The 17,657-nt window shown below is 41.7% G+C and overlaps 1 protein-coding gene across 4 annotated transcripts in view; it reads right to left on the bottom strand.

Annotated features, from left to right (window-relative positions):
• Window positions 1-12,830, bottom strand: part of TBATA (thymus, brain and testes associated) — a 70,085-nt gene extending 57,255 nt beyond the window's left edge. For 2 of the 4 annotated variants that reach the window (XM_069753205.1, XM_069753206.1), the window contains exons 1-2: window positions 12,698-12,815; window positions 2,926-2,990 (exon numbers count right to left, since the gene is read on the bottom strand). The gene's annotated coding sequence lies outside the window, so the exon portion shown is untranslated. Of the gene's footprint in view, window positions 1-2,925; window positions 2,991-12,520; window positions 12,608-12,697 lie in introns of those variants that run through there. The other 2 variants (XM_069753203.1, XM_069753204.1) reach the window with 2 other exon arrangements.
• Between the last annotated feature and the right edge of the window lie 4,827 nt (window positions 12,831-17,657).

A 17,657-nucleotide genomic window follows, 5' to 3' on the forward strand; every position in this document is an offset into this window, starting at 1 on the left:
CCCGCTTGACTTCAAAAGACTGTCACAAAGATTTAGCAGACTCTGGAGTTGTGCTACATTGTTCTACTGTTCAGAAACACCTATAATAATAAAATAATAATAATAATAATAATCTTTATTTTTATATAGCGCTAACATATTCCGCAGCGTTTTACAGTTTTGCACACATTATCATCGCTGTCCCCGTTGGGGCTCACAATCTAAATTCCCTATCAGTATGTCTTTGGAATGTGGGAGGAAACCGGAGTACCCGGACGAAACCCACACAAACACGGAGAGAACATACAAACTCTTTGCAGATGTTGTCCTGGGTGGCATTAGAACCCAGGACCCCAGCGCTGCAAGGCTGCAGTGCTAACCACTGCGCACACCTGCACTAATATGACCTTCATGGAAGAGTCATCAAAAGAAAATCTCTCCTGCATGCTCACCATAAAATTTAGAGTCAGAACTATGCTAAAGAACATCTGAACAAGCCTGATGCATATTGGAATCAAGTTCTTTGGACCAATAAGGTTAAAATGGAACTCTTTGGCCACAATGATCAAAGGTATGTGTGCATAAAAAGAGCACATAATTTCAGGAAAAGAACATTTTGCCAACCATGAATCATGTGGGTGGATCAATCATACTTTGGGGTTGTTTGTGTTGCAGCCAATGGCACAGGTAACATTTCAGGTAAAGAGAGAAGAATGGATTCAATGACATTTCAATAAATTCTTGATGCAAACATAAAACCATATGAAAAAAAAGCTGAAGTTGATAAGAGGATGACTTCTACAAAGGGATAATGATCCTAAACACAAGTCAAAATCCACAATAGAATAACTCAAAAGGCGCAAGCTGAAGGTTTTACCATGTCCATCACAGTCCCCTTATCTGAACATAATTGAAAATCTGCAGCTAGACCTCAAAAGAGCAGTGCATGCAAGACAACCCATGAACGAAAATCCCTCAAACAAGAATTGAAAGGCTCTTGTCTGGCTATAAAAACTGTTTACAAGCTGTGATACTTGCAAAAGGGGGTGCTACTAGGTTCTAGCCATGCAGGGTGCCCAAACTTTTGCATCGGCCCATTTTTCCTTTTGTTATTTTTAAAATGTAAAATATGAAAATAAACTGCTCAAAAAAATAAAGGGAACACGTAAACAACAGAATATAACTCCAAGTAAATCAAACTTCTGTGAAATCAAACTGTCCACTTAGGAAGCAACACTGTTTGACAATCAATTTCCCATGCTTTTGTGCAAATGGAATGGACAACAGAGGGAAATTATTGGCAATTATCAAGACACACTCAATAAAGGAGTGGTTCTGCAGGTGGGGACCACAGACCACATCTCAGTACCAATGCTTTCTGGCTGATGTTTTGGTCACTTTTGAATGTTGGTTGTGCTTTCCCACTCATGGTAGCATGGGACGGATTCTACAACCCACACAAGTGGCTCAGGTAGTGCAGCTCATCCAGGATGGCACATCAATGCGAGCTGTGGCAAGAAGATTTGCTTTGTCTGTCAGCTTAGTGTCCAGGGGCTGAAGCACTACCAGGAGACAGGCAAGTGCACCAGGAGACGTGGAGGGGGCCGTAGGAGGGCAACAAACCAGCAGCAGGACCACTACCTCAGCCTTTGTGCAAGGAGGAACAGGAGGAGCACTGCCAGAACCCTGCAAAATGACCTCCAGCAGGCCACAAATGTGCATGTGTCTGCACAAACAGTTAGAAACCGACTCCATGAGGATGGACTGAGTGCCCGACGTCCACAGATGGGGGTTGTGCTCACAGCCCAACACCATGCAGGGCGCTTGGCATTTGACACAGAACATCAGGATTGGCAAATTCGCCACTGGTGCCCTGTGCTCTTCACACATGAAAACAGGTTCACACTGAGCACATGCAACAGACGGGACAGAGTCTGGAGACACCGTGGAGAGCGATCTGCTGCCTACAACATCCTTCAGCATAACCGGTTTGGCAGTGGGTCAGTAATGGTGTGGGGTGGCATTTCTTTGGTGGGCCACACAGCCCTCCATGTGCTTGCCAGAGGTAGGCTGACTACCATTAGGTACCGAGATGAGATCCTCAGACCCCTTGTGAGACCATATGGTGATGCGGTTGGCCCTGGGTTCCTCCTAATGTAGGACAATGCCAGACCTCATGCGGCTGGAGTGTGTCAGCAGTTCCTGCAAGATGAAGGCATTGAAGTTATGGACTGGCCCGCCCATTCCCCAGACCTGAATCCGATTGAACACATATGGTACATCATGTCTCGCACCATCCACCAACGTCACGTTGCACCACAGACTGTCCAGGAGTTGGTGTATGCTTTAGTCCAGGTCTGGGAGGAGATCACTCAGGAGACCATCTGCCGGCTCATCAAGAGCATGCCCAGGCATTGTAGGGAGTTCATACAGTCCCGTGCAGGCCACACATACTACAGAGCATCATTTCCTGTCTTGAGGCATTTCCACTGAAGTTGGATAAGCCTGTAACTTTATTTTCATCATTCCAACTCCAGACCTCCGTGGGATATTAGTTGTTATTTACGTTGATCATTTTTAGGTTTTATTGTTCTCAACACATTCCACTATGTAATGAATAAAGATTTTCAACTGGAATATTTCATTCAGTGATATCTAGGATGTGGGATTTTAGTGTTCCCTTTATTTTTTTGAGCAGTTTATATTTTTTATGCCTAAAATACAAAGGGAATGTGTCATCTTTAAATTTAGACCTATTAGTGATTATTTCATCATCAATTTCCTTAACTGTTCACAATAACATTAATTTTGACTGTGGGTATCCAAGCATTTACATGCCACTGTATCATGCACCATAAAATGCATATTCAATATTGCTTTATTGCTGATTTTTTTAATGTAAATTACCAGTGTTAAAATAACATAATGTAAAACAGTTTGATTCACCTGTTATGTGTTGCTATGTAGATGTCCTACGAATATAGTTGAATGGGACTTGCTCGTTCAGACTTCTGCAAAACACAGAACAATACCTTTTAATTTGGGTGACGTTACCATAGAACCATGCCTGGAAAGCACGACACTATTAAGTCAGAGGCACAGAGGATAACAATGCTCACAGGACCCATGACAGACAATGAAACACATTCCTGTTGCTCTCCTTACACAATTTTCAACTGTCATAGTACATATGCATTTCTGGAACCATGTCCTGTGGTCTGATGAGATCAAGATAAACTTATTTGATTCAGACGGTGTCAAGCATGTGTGGCAACAACTAGGTGAGGAGTACAAAGACAAGTCTATCTTGCCTACAGTCAAACATGGTGGTGGGAGTGTCACGGTTTGCAGCTGCATGAGTGCGGCCAGCTGTGGGGAGCTACAATTCATTGAGGAAGCCATGAATTCCAACATGTACTGTAACATACTGAAGCAGAGTATGATCCCCTCCTTTTGGGATCATTTTGAACTTACTTTTGGGATATACTGTATAACATGTATACACCCCAAATTAATATTCCTCATGCTCAAATACACAAATCTTTTTCTAGTTTTTTTGTGCCAGGAACTAACTTTTATTATCTAATACTTTTTTTTCTTATTTGTCAGGATGCCTTTAAATATTGATGCCATATGTCTCCCTGCACTGCATTGTAATGTACCTATGAGCCATTCATTTGAAGGACATTCCTTGGAATTACTGTATGAAGATTTCCTCCATTATTTAAATACAGCACACTAAATTATCCCTATTACTCCCAGAATCCTTTTTATCCCTCATTCCAAAATCATGTAATCAATTGAAAAAATAGGACTATGCACACATACATATTGTATAAAATAGATCATAAACTATGGTAAATTTACATTAAGACACGTTGTGTACCTTTAAACAAAACATCCTGGCAATAGTAAAGTTTAATCGCCTTCGCATTTCGAACCATCATATGTGCATGGCTCTTAGCCACAGTCACAGGAGGGACATTTTCTTTTTAGTGTGCCTTTAACATATTACCTTATATATATATTAGATTGCTGTAGGGTGAAAAACGTATCAGCTGATAGTCTCTCATGTGATCGGTAGTCCAAAATCGGACATGCATGATCGACATCCCCAGCGACATCAATCGGTCGGTGCCCCACACACATTAAACTGTTGGACCAACACATTGATCTCAGCAGGTTTGGCCAACATTAGTCTAATGTGTATGAGGGCAAAGGACCTATTGAATGGAAAACCACTGATAAATTGATAATGCATCATTTTACTACAACACAGGAGATTAGAAGTTGAATCTGCTCTAGGGAAATCTCAGCATTGCTACATAGTTATATGTATTCAATTGTTTAAGTATTCACTGTTAGTTAATGCATTTCCCTATCTGACTATCCTCTCAGTCCATGTGTGAAGTAAGACAATGCTACAAGCGGCTGCATTATGCTCAATCCTCTGTAGAACAGGTTGAAACATTTGTAATGCAGGATTTTTTTCTTGCTCCCATAGTTTTTTTTTTCCATTCTATGGAGTGTTGATAATGGAGTGGTCTTCTAATTCATGGCTTCAGCAGCCCTTTGTGGTTTAAAGAGTTGAAAATGAGCCATCAAGACAATCAAGACTTTAACTGAATCAGACATGACAATCAGCTGATTACTGGCATTTGAAACCTCTGCGAAATACTTATTTCCTGAACTTGATTCTTCAAAAAGCAATACAATTCCCCTGCAATGGCAAACCAGTATTACATGCTGACAATGTAATGTATGACCAGGTGAGGTCTGGTAGTCTACTAATTTCTTGAAAAGTCAGTAGATCAGAAACCTTGAAACTTATTTGGCAATATATCAAAATTGTAATAATTGTGGACAATTATTGAACACTAGATGGTGGCCCGATTCTAATGCATCGGGTATTCTAGAATATGCATGTCCATGTAGTATATTGCCCAGCCACATAGTATATTGCCCAGTCACGTAGTATATTGCCCAGTCACGTAGTATATTGCCCAGTCACATAGTATATTGCCCAGCCCATGGAGTATATCACACAGCCCACATAGTATATAACACTGCCTATGTAGTATATAGCAGCCACGTGGTAGCTAACACAGCCCACGTAGTATACAGCAGTGTGGGCACCATATCCCTGTTAAAAAAAATAATTAAAATAAAATATAGTTATATACTCACCCGCCGGGATCAAATCCAGCGAGGCTGTGGTGCAGGCGATGAGCGCGCGGCTGCCGCCATCTTCCGTTCCCAGGATGCATTGCGAAATTACCCAGATGACTTAGCGGTCTCGCGAGACCGCTAAGTCTTCTGGGTAATTTTGCAATGCATCGCTGGGAACGGAAGATGGCGGCAGGCGCGAGCGGCTCGGCGGAAAACGGAGGGTGAGTATTGCAGGTTTTTTGTTTTTTTTAATTATTTTTAACATTACATTTTTTTACTATTGATGCCGCTTAGGCAGCATCAATAGTAAAAAGTTGGGGACACACAGGGTTAATAGCGACGGTAACGGAGTGCGCTACCCACGGCATAGCGCGGTCCGTTACTGCCGGCATTAACCCTGTGTGAGCGCTGACCAGAGGGGAGTATGCGGGCCATTTTCTTCCGGACTGTGCCTGTCGCTGATTGGTCGTGGCTGTTTTGCCGCGACCAATCAGCGACTTGGATTTCCAGGAAAGACAGAGGCCGCGACCAATGAATATCTGTGACAGATAGACAGAAGGACAGAAAGACGGAAGTGACCCTTAGACCAGTGGTCCCCAACTCCAAGCCTCGAGGGCCGCCAACAGTGCAGGTTTTCAGGATTTCCTTAGTATTGCACAGGGGTTGGAATCATCACCTGTGCAGATGATCACATTACCACCAATGCAATACTAAAGAAATCCTGAAAACCTGCACTGTTGGCGGCCCTCGAGGCCTGGAGTTGGGGACCCCTGCCTTAGACAATTATATAGTAGATTTTTGCAAGCAGACATATTTCTGGAATCCTTCGTGATTTCATTATTGCACATAACAATCTAACTTTGAAAATAACATGTAAAACTGCTATTATAGTGATGATCAACCTAGGTTGTAAATATAATAATAATAATAATAATCTTTATTTTTATATAGCGCTAACATATTCCGCAGCGCTTTACAGTTTGCACACATTATCATCACTGTCCCTGTTGGGGCTCACAATCTAGAATAAATATCACTGGGAATCAGAGACCCGCATCACCACTGATCATCTGTCACCAGTTCTTGCAGTGGTCGGATGTATACAGTGTATGGAGTGGACCAGCACAGTTCTGTTCTCTCTTTATAGACTGCTGCCAGATACGGCAGATCTGCTCCTGTTAATTGAATATATAGCTCTGGCAAAAATGACGAGACGATTGCAAAATGTTCAGTTTGTCTGATTTTTCTCTTTATAGGTATATTTTTGAGTAAAATGTAATTTGTTCTTTTATTCTATAAACTTCTGACAACATGTCTCTGAATATCCAAGCAATATTTATTTATTTTTTTCTGAAAAGGAGAAATTGTCAAAATTAAAAAAACAGTGCTTTCAGACCCCAAATAATGCAAAGAAAACAAGCTCATAATCATTTAGAAACAACAATACTAATGTTTTACCTCAGGAAGAGTTCAGAAATCAATATTTTGTGGAATAACCATGAATTTTAATCACAGCTTTCATGCCTCTTGGCATGCTTTCCACCATTTTTTCACACTGCTTCTGGTGCAAAAATGTAAGCAGTTCTTTGTGTGATGGCTTGTGACTATCCATCATACTCTTTATTACATTCCAGAGGTTTTCATTGGGGTTCACGTCTGGAGATTGGGCTGCCCATGACAGGGATTTTATGTGGTGGTCTCTTAATTTTTGCCAGAGCTATATCTAGTCAACAGTCCCCAGCATCAGTAACTCAACAGTGTGATGGAGCTGAAGTCTTAACCCCTTTACCCCCAAGGGTGGTTTGCACGTTAATGACCGGGCCAATTTTTACAATTCTGACCACTGTCCCTTTATGAGGTTATAACTCTGGAACGCTTCAACGGATCCCAGTGATTCTGACATTGTTTTCTCGTGACATATTGTACTTCATGACAATGGTAAAAATTATTTGATAGTACCTGCGTTTATTTGTGAAAAAAACGGAAATTTGGCAAAAATTATGAAAATTTCGCAATTTTAGAAATTTGAATTTTTATGCAATTAAATCACAGAGATATGTCACACAAAATACTTAATAAGTAACATTTCCCACATGTCTACTTTACATCAGCACAATTTTGGAATCAAAATTTTTTTTTGTTAGGGAGTTATAAGGGTTAAAAGTTGACCAGCAATTTCTCATTTCTACAACACCATTTTTTTTTAGGGACCACATCTCATTTGAAGTCATTTTGAGGGGTCTATATGATAGAAAATACCCAAGTGTGACACCATTCTAAAAACTACACCCCTCAAGGTGCTCAAAACCATTTTCAAGAAGTTTATTAACCCTTCTGGTGCTTCACAGGAATTTTTTGAATGTTTAAATAAAAATGAACATTTAACTTTTTTTCACAAAAAATTTAATTCAGCTCCAATTTGTTTTATTTTACCAAGGGTAACAGGAGAAAATGGACCCCAAACATTGTTGTACAATTTGTCCTGAGTACGCCAATACCCCACATGTGGGGGTAAACCACTGTTTGGGCGCATGGCAGAGCTCGGAAGCGAAGGAGCGCCATTTGACTTTTCAATGCAAAATTGACTGGAATTGAGATGGGACGCCATGTTTCGTTTGGAGAGCCCCTGATGTGCCTAAACATTGAAACCCCCCACAAGTGACACCATTTTGGAAAGTAGACCCCCTAAGGAACTTATCTAGAGGTGTGGTGAGCACTTTGACCCACCAAGTGCTTCACAGAAGTTTATAATGTAGAACCGTAAAAATAAAAAATCATATTTTTTCACAAAAATTATATTTTCGCCCCCAATTTTTTATTTTCCCAAGGGTAAGAGAAGAAATTGGACCCCAAAAGTTGTTGTACAATTTGTCCTGAGTACGCTGATAGCCTATATGTGGGGGTAAACCACTGTTTGGGTGGATGGGAGAGCTCGGAAGGGAAGGAGCGCCGTTTGACTTTTCAATGCAAAATTGACAGGAATTGAGATGGGACGCCATGTTGCGTTTGAAGAGCCACTGATGTGCCTAAACATTGAAACCCCCCACAAGTGACACCATTTTGAAAAGTAGGCCCCCTAAGGAACTTTTCTAGAGGTGTGGTGAGCACTTTGACTTTAGGCCCCCTAAGGAACTTTTCTAGAGGTGTGTTGAGCACTTTGACTCACCAAGTGCTTCACAGAAGTTTATAATGCAGAGCCGTAAAAATAAAACAAAATTTTTTTCCCCCAAAAATTATTTTTTTAGCCCCCAGTTTTGTATTTTCCCGAGGGTAACAGGAGAAATTGGACCCCAAAATTTGTTGTCCAATTTGTCCTGAGTGCAATGATACACCATATGTGGGGGGAACCACTGTTTGGGCACATGGGAGGGCTCGGAAGGGAAGGAGTGCCATTTGAATGCAGACTTAGATGGAATGGTCTGCAGGTGTCAAATTGCGTTTGCAGAGCCCCTAATATACCTAAACAGTAGAATCCCCCCACAAGTGACACCATTTTGGAAACTAGACCCCCTAAGGAACTCATCTAGATGTGTTGTGATAGCTTTGAACCCCCAAGTGTTTCACTACAGTTTGTAACGCAGAGCCGTGAAAATTAAAAAAAAAAATCTTTCCCCCCAAAATTATTTTTTAGCCCCCAGTTTTGTATTTTCCCGAGGGTAAGAGGAGAAATTCGACCCCAAAAGTTGTTGTCCAATTTGTCCTGAGTACGCTGATACCCCGTATGTTGGGGGGAACCACCGTTTGAGCGCATGGCAGAGCTCGGAAGGGAAGGAGCGCCATTTGGAATGCAGACTTAGATGGAATGGTCTGCAGGCGTCACATTGTGTTTGCAGAACCCCTAATGTACCTAAACAGTAGAAACCCCCCACAAGTGACCCCATATTGGAAACTAGACCCCCCAGGGAACTAATCTAGATGTGTTGTGAGAACTTTGAACCCCCAAGTGTTTCACTACAGTTTATAACGCAGAGCCGTGAAAATAAAAAATCTTTTTTTTTCCCACAAAAATTATTTTTTAGCCCCTAGTTTTAGTTTTGTATTTTCCCAAGGGTAACAGGAGAAATTGGACCCCAAAAGTTGTTGTCCTATTTGTCTTGAGTACGCTGATACCCCATATGTTGGGGTAAACCCCTGTTTGGGCACACGGGAGAGCTCGGAAGGGAAGAAGCACTGTTTTACTTTTTCAACGCAGAATTGGCTGGAATTGAGATCGGACGCCATGTCGCGTTTGGAGAGCCCCTGATGTGCCTAAACAGTGGAAACCCCACAATTATAACTGAAACCCTAATCCAAACACACCCCTAACCCTAATCCCAACAGTAACCCTAACCACACCTCTAACCCTGACACACCCCTAACCCTAATCCCAACCCTATTCCCAACTGTAAATGTAATCTAAACCCTAACTGTAACTTTAGCCCCAACCCGAACCCTAACTTTAGCCCCAACCCAAACTGTAGCCCTAACCCTAGCCCTAACCCTAACCCTAGCCCTAACCCTAAAAAAATAATTATTTTTGCATCGCTTTATTCTCAGGACTATAACTTTTTTATTTTTTTGCTGATGATGCTGTATGGTGGCTCGTTTTTTGCGGGACAAGATGTCGTTTTCAGCGGTACCATGGTTATTTATATCTGTCTTTTTGATCGCGTGTTATTCCACTTTTTGTTCGGCGGTATGATAATAAAGCGTTGTTTTTTGCCTCGTTTTTTTTTTTTTTTTCTTACGGTGTTTACTGAAGGGGTTAACTAGTGGGCCAGTTTTATAGGTCAGGCCGTTACGGACGCGGTGATACTAAATATATGTACTTTTATTGTTTTTTTTTAAATTTAGATAAAGAAATGTATTTATGGGAATAATATTTTTTTTTTTTCATTATTTTGGAATATTTTTTTTTATTTTTTTTTACACATTTGAAAAAAATTTTTTTTACTTTTTTACTTTGTCCCGGGGGGGACATCACAGATCGGTGATCTGAGCTCTGAGCAGGCTCTGTGAAGCCACCTCCCTCCCTGCAGGACCCGGATCCGCAGCCATCTTGGATCCGGGGCTCGAGCAGGCAGGGAGGGAGGTAAGACCCTCGCAGCAACGCGATCACATCGTGTTGCTGCGGGGGGCTCAGGGAAGCCCGCAGGGAGCCCCCTCCCTGCGCGATGCTTCCCTGCACTGCCGGCACATCGCGATCATCTTTGATCGCGGTGTGCCAGGGGTTAATGTGCCGGGGGCGGTCCGTGACCGCTCCTGGCACATAGTGCCAGATGTCAGCTGCGATAGGCAGCTGACACCCGGCCGCGATCGGCGGCGCTCCCCCCGTGAGCGCCGCCGATCGCGCTGGACGTACTATCCCGTCCATGGTCATGGGGGCCCACCCCACCTCGACGGGATAGTATGTCCGATGTCAGAAAGGGGTTAAAGGGACTCTGTCACATGAATTTGGCAGGCTCTGTTAATGGTCAGATGGGCGGTGTTTTCTGTTCTGTCATGCACCCCTTCCTTTCCCACTGGCCGCAATATTGTCTTGAATTTGATTAGGTTTCCTCCGTAGTACACGCGTGCGCAGTGCAATCTCGCCTTGCGCATGCGCAGTATGCTTTGCCCAACTGCGGGCAAAGCCGAAAAGCATTAGTGCGCATATGCCGGCGCACTATGTCCCGGAACACAGTGTGCCGGCACATGTGCACTAATGCTTTTCGGCTTTGCCCGCAGTTGGGCAAAGCATACTGCGCGTGCGCAAGGCGAGATTGCACTGCCCACGCGTGAACTACGGTGGAAGCCTAATCAAATTCAAGACAATATTGCGGCCAGCGGGAAAGGAACGGGTGCATGAAAGAACAGAAAACACCGCCCATCTGACCATTAACAGAGCCCGCCAAATTCAGGTGACAGAGTCCCTTTAAGCTCTATAGGTTAATTACATCCAGCTGCTGCTGGACCTGGTAAAAGCTGGTCGGTGGGGTCCTACCACCTATATCGAGGTCATAAATGTTATAGTAGCAGAAAACCCTTTTAATATTGAGTATAATTTGTGATGGTCCATTTAAGTAGTTTGTTTAGTGTGAATTTTATTAGGGCATTATTTTTTATTAGATAATTTATGTCAAGTCACATATTAAAAGATGATAAAAATACTCATGCATAGACCACCAACAGTAATGAAGTAGTGTCCTAATTCCAGAGAATGCTAGAAATACTCTTATGCTACACCATCAAGAGTAGTGAAGAGTGAAGACGTATGTAGAGAAATCTAGAAAAACTTTCATAATCTGAAGCCATTAGCGGTTGACCTGAAGTGCCAGACTTTATATAGCAATGAACTACACATGTCTTAGTACATAGAATAAGTATTTGTAACTCATCCTTTGCCAAACCAATAAATGACTTACATTTTGTGATCTAAACTTACTGGAGTCTCTTCTAAATGAGTTTACAACTTACAACTAAACAAGATTAAAAAAAAATACAAATTCTATCAAAAGAACAATTTTTCTAATTTCCAAATGGAAAATCACTGTGCCACTGATTAAAGATATGAAATAATTAACACTTATTTTTAATTTAGATAGTTTCATGTTCCTGATTAAGTGATGAATGGAAACATATTGCCAGTTTATATCAGATTACTATTATTATATTGATGTTTTTTGCCTTACGTTGCTATTTTAGAGCTCTTTGTATCATGTCGGTTAAACACCTTTAGCGCTGAATTGTTTCTCAGTTGTCAATTTTCACACAAATTAATTCCTGTAATGTGTTTTAAGCTTATACTATCTTCGGGAACTTATGTTTGCCAAGAGAAATTCTTATTTGTGTAGGATTATCTGCCGTGAGGTTGAGAAAACAACGATGTAATTAAAGTAAATAATTTAGCGAAGTGCAAATACAATAGCTTATACCAATTAAAAAAGGACAATGGCTGCCTGAAATATGGAGGGTGGTAATATACACTGCTGTATGTAGAGTTACTTACTATATTTGAATAACCATATAGTATTAAATGAAAAATAATGCATCTATCCAGAAATGGTGCACTTTTATCAGTTATCTACAAATGTGCCCAAAATAGAGTACCCCAAGCTGGAGTTGTGAGTCCTTTGATGAATTTCTCATCCTATCATTGATATATGCGGGAAACCTTTCTATTAACACTTCTAGGTACATTAATTTTAAGCTAGTGACTATATTTTGTTCAGAGAACATGAATGCTAATGTTAGGATGATGAGGGCTCATTTCGTGATGTTGGGTGGTAAGTTGGTAACGTTACTTTCTACACCAATGAGATACAGACATAGGTCCGTATGTCTATTTTTGAGAGGTTAGTTAGTAAATCTGGTCCCTATATATAGTGATGTCAAAATCAGCTGTAAATCTTACCTTTGCTTCTGAATACATTATGAAGTGTCAGATTAGAGTGATAAGTTCTTTGTAAGTTCCAAAAAAAATCTTGACACCCGTGATTTGCTACAATTTGTTACAAAAGTGTTGCAAAAAGTTAGTCTTGTTATGTAACCCTGGATTAGCTGTAAGTATAGGAATGAAATGTGTAATTACCTGTAAATATCCGGCTAAGCAGCTATTAGCCTTACATGTGACATAAGAGAAGCCCTGTCCCTTCTCCCAGCAGCATGCGGATGCCTCCTCTCCTGCAGGGGCCTGGCCGGACTCGCACGGTCACCTCTATAGAGCTGTGTTTGCATTCATGTCTCCTTCTTATTCAGACTAGGTTGCTTGGATACAATTTTCTTGACAACAGCAGGACAACCCCCCTCCTCCCCACTAAGTTCCAGCGACATGCATTTTGACATTGGCAAAATTCCTTTTTTAACCCTCTAATTGTTTATTAGTCCAATACTTTTACCAATGCAGTAACCATCCGGTATTGTCATCTAAGAGCTAAAAGAAGATCAGGTCGTAGAACTTGTATTCTGAGCAAACACTGACAGTCCAGCTTTTATCATTTACCAACTCAACTAAAAAGTCTCAATTGTCCAGCGTCCCACAAGGTTTTACCAAAGGCAAACATTACATTTTAAGTGATTACATGCACATCTTGTTTGAGTTTAGCTAGTGACGTAAAGAAAGTTATAGTCACTTATGAATTAAACAGATTTCAAATAGTGTGTTATTATTCTGACCATTAACCCACAGTCAAATCTATAATATTATATCATACTAGATGGCAGCCCGATTCTAAAGAATCGGGAGTCTAGAATCCATATATACTTTATTTATTCAAATGTAAGAATAATACAATTAATAAATAATAGTAAGAAAGAACAAAAATAATAGGCAGTATATGGAGAAAACACCAAACAAAAGTTCAAAATTGGTGTGAAAATGTCACTGAACCACTTCACAACTAAATATATATAGTTTTGGTAAATGGTATTATCATTTTTTTGACGAAATTCGGCAGGAGCTTGAAGAGCAACGTCACTGGGCCCGCCTCCACGCAGTAGAAACTTGCTGTGAGGTAAAAATTCAAAAATCACACCAAAATGGCGGGCGGAGTGTGTCACAGTACGGCACGTTTCTGATTGGTCGCTCGCAGCAGGCGGCAACCAATCAGACACTGGACACTGTTGACGTCACTTATCTCCGAACATTAGCTCCGGACATTAGCTCCGGACATTAGCTCCGGACATTAGCTCCGGACATTAGCTCCAGACAAAGCCACGGAAGTTGGCAGAAATTGCAGGAAGTAGTATTCTAGGCAATTAATCTCCGGACATTAGCTCCGGACATTAGCTCCGGACATTAGCTCCGGACATTAGCTCCGGACAAAGCCACGGAAGTTGGCACAAATTGCAGGAAGTAGTATTCTAGGCAATTATATATTAGACTATGTGTTTGCCAAAGAAATAAGAAGATACTACAAATGATCTTATGATAAGGGGACAATTAAGAAAAATTGTCTGACTAATTTTGAGTATGACCATTCATCTTCTGTCAGTCAGATTCACAGATAATCAAGTTTGAGTTGAATTTTCTGAAATTTGCTGCTTCACGCAAATTTAAACATTTTGAGATTGAATTTGCAGTTTGCCAAAAAAAAAACTTTCCTGGAACCATTTCCCACACTGCTTACGTGTAAGAGAGTGGGTGAACCTAACTTTACGTTGCAACGCGAGCTATGACATCTTACGGATTATCATACCTTGATCTCTATTCCATCTCCAGAGTCACAGGATAAGTTTTTCTTCTGTACAGGGTAAGTTCTTATAGTCAGCAGGGTCCTCATAGTCTCCTCTCCCCCAAATACACAACACTGATGTTCTATCTAATATATAATTGCCTAGAATACTACTTCCTGCAATTTGTGCCAACTTCCGTGGCTTTGTCCGGAGCTAATGTCCGGAGCTAATGTCCGGAGCTAATGTCCGGAGCTAATGTCCGGAGCTAATGTCCGGAGATTAATTGCCTAGAATACTACTTCCTGCAATTTCTGCCAACTTCCGTGGCTTTGTCCGGAGCTAATGCCCGGAGCTAATGTCCGGAGCTAATGTGCGGAGATAATGTCCGGAGCTAATGTCCGGAGCTAATGTCCGGAGCTAATGTCCGGAGATAAGTGACGTCAACAGTGTCCAGTGTCTGATTGGTTGCCGCCTGCTGCGAGCGACTAATCAGAAACGTGCCGTACTGTGACACACTCCGCCCGCCATTTTGGTGTGATTTTTGAATTTTTACCTCACAGCAAGTTTCTACTGCGTGGAGGCGGGCCCAGTGACGTTGCTCTTCAAGCTCCTGCCGAATTTCGTCAAAAAAATGATAATACCATTTACCAAAACTATATATATTTAGTTGTGAAGTGGTTCAGTGACATTTTCACACCAATTTTGAACTTTTGTTTGGTGTTTTCTCCATATACTGCCTATTATTTTTGTTCTTTCTTACTATTATTTATTAATTGTATTATTCTTACATTTGAATAAATAAAGTATATATGGATTCTAGACTCCCGATTCTTTAGAATCGGGCTGCCATCTAGTGTAAATATATTTCTACAGGTGCTATTGAATTGAAATTCTCACCAGATGTCAGTAACAATCCATCCAATCCACACAGGCAAATAAATCAAACCATATATGTTCACAAATGATGTGTAATAATGAGAAACAACACAGGGAAAAAGTATTGGACAGATAAGGAACGAGATGCAAAAAGCCATGGAAAGTCATGACACCAGCTAAAATCTAAGGGTACCGTCACAGAGTGGCATTTTGATCGCTACGACGGCACGATCCGTGACGCTCCCGCTGGAGCGATAATTTCATGACGTATGTGCGATGTAGAAGCCGTTGGTTACTATGCGCACATCGTATACAATATCGTGCACACCTTTGTTACACCATGCGATCATGCCGCCACAGCGGGACACTAGACGACGAAAGAAAGTTTCAAACGATCTGCTACGACGTACGATTCTCAGCGGGGTCCCTGATCGCAGGAGCGTGTCAGACACAGCGAGATCACTGGAACGTCACGGATATATCGCTGGAACGTCACGGATCGTGCCGTCGTAGCGATCAAAATGCCACTGTGTGACGGTACCCTAAGAGTGATTAGAAAGCACCTGATAGCTGTATAAACACCTTAAACTAATTACATGGCTACATCTGTCTTTTAAGGCTTGATAAAGATAGCCATATTCTGTGGGAAAAGTTTACAGTATTCAGTGATACCTTCTCAAACTCCTTTTGTCACATATCCAAAACACCTTAACTAATTAAAAAGGCATGCACTACCGGTGGCCAGTCCTGCCAGTCCTGCCTTGTCAGCTAATAGCATGCCCCCTGAGGTGTGACTGAGGTCCCTGATCTGGCTTCACCCCTTCCTCCCACTACTTTTCATCCTGCCGACTGTTTAAACACTGCAACTTTGGGAAATCGCAGTGTATGGAGCGGACAATGACAGAAGAGGACCTCGGTGGAAGAACAATATATGGGGGCTCTTTGCAATCCAATAGCTCATTATAACACACAGTTCCACCTGCTTTGGAGGTAGAAGAGGGCTCCCTTACCTCTTTTGCCCTGATTGCCCCAATGGTACGTTAAGCCTCCAGCAAGTAGTTAGACATCCTCTGCTCATATCCAAAGTTGTGACAGTCACAAACATCAGCAAAATGCAAAGTTCTAGGAGGAGAGAGTCAGGCTGGATCAGTGATCCCAGTTACACCTCAGAGAGTATGCTGCTAGCAGACGGGGCAGGACTGGTCAGCACATAGCGCTTAACTTTCTGACTAGTCAAAGTTGGGTATGCTGCAAAAGAAGTTTGAAAATGTATCACTATATACTGTAAACTTTCCACATACAATGGGGATGCCTGTAATCAGGCAAATGCAGCCATATAATTAGTTTGGAAGTGGTGATCCAGCTGTCAGGTTCCCTTTAAACATAATGCATTGTTTTGAAAACCCATTATCAGATATGTTACCAGTGGCGTAACTACAAAGTTATGGGCCCCGGTGCGAACTTTCAAATGGGGCCCCCCCCCCACCATGCCAAAATATTTTCCACCCAAATTCACATTTTCCCTATTAATTTTGCACACTATAGATTTATTGCAAAGTTGTATAGTGTGATCTCAGTTGCATAACTATCCAGTGCCCCATCCTGGCATATATTTGTCCCCCGTACTGCCATTGTTATGTAATGTATAAAAGAAAATAAACCATTATACTCATCAGGGGCTAACATAGAAGTCATGGGGATCCATATGAGAAGTATAATGCACCCCCATAGTACTCCTTATAGTATAATACACTCCCCATAGTCCCCAATATAGTATTGTACACTCCTCAGTCCTCCATATAGTATAATACACTCCTCCGTATATTAAAATACACTCCTCATAGTGCTCCATATAGCATAATACACTCTTCGTAGTGCTCCATATAGTATAATACACTGCTCAGTCCTCCATATAGTATAATACACCCCTCATAGTCCTCCATATAGTATAATACACTCCTCAGTCCTCCATTAAGTATTATACACTCCACATAGTCCTCCATATATTAAAATACACTGCTGAGTCCTCCTTATAGTATAATACACTCCTCATAGTGCTCCATATAGTATAATGCACCGCCATCGTCATCCATGTTGTACAATTCACTTCCCATAGTATGATGGACCATATTTCTTCATATAGTATAATATATTCCCCATAGTCCTCGATTCAGTATAATGCAGCCCACATATAGTATAATACAGCCACCCCACAGAGTATACTGCAGCCCTGCTATACAATACAATGTAACCCCCATAGAATATAATGCAGCCCCCCTCATAGTGTAATGCAGCCCCTCCATACAGGGGCAGTGAGAAAGACATGAGGAAATGGTGACTAGGGGGCAGGGGACAAGGACACAAGGGGGGTAGGGGAGACAGGCACAATGGTAACATAGGGGGGCTAGGGAGCAAGGAAGACAGGCACAAGGGGACACATGGGGGCTAGGAGGCAGGGGAGGTTACAAGGGGACTAGTGGGCAAGGGAGACTGACACAAGG

This window comes from Ranitomeya imitator, chromosome 2, assembly GCF_032444005.1.
Source record: "Ranitomeya imitator isolate aRanImi1 chromosome 2, aRanImi1.pri, whole genome shotgun sequence".
Taxonomy (NCBI): domain Eukaryota; kingdom Metazoa; phylum Chordata; class Amphibia; order Anura; family Dendrobatidae; genus Ranitomeya; species Ranitomeya imitator.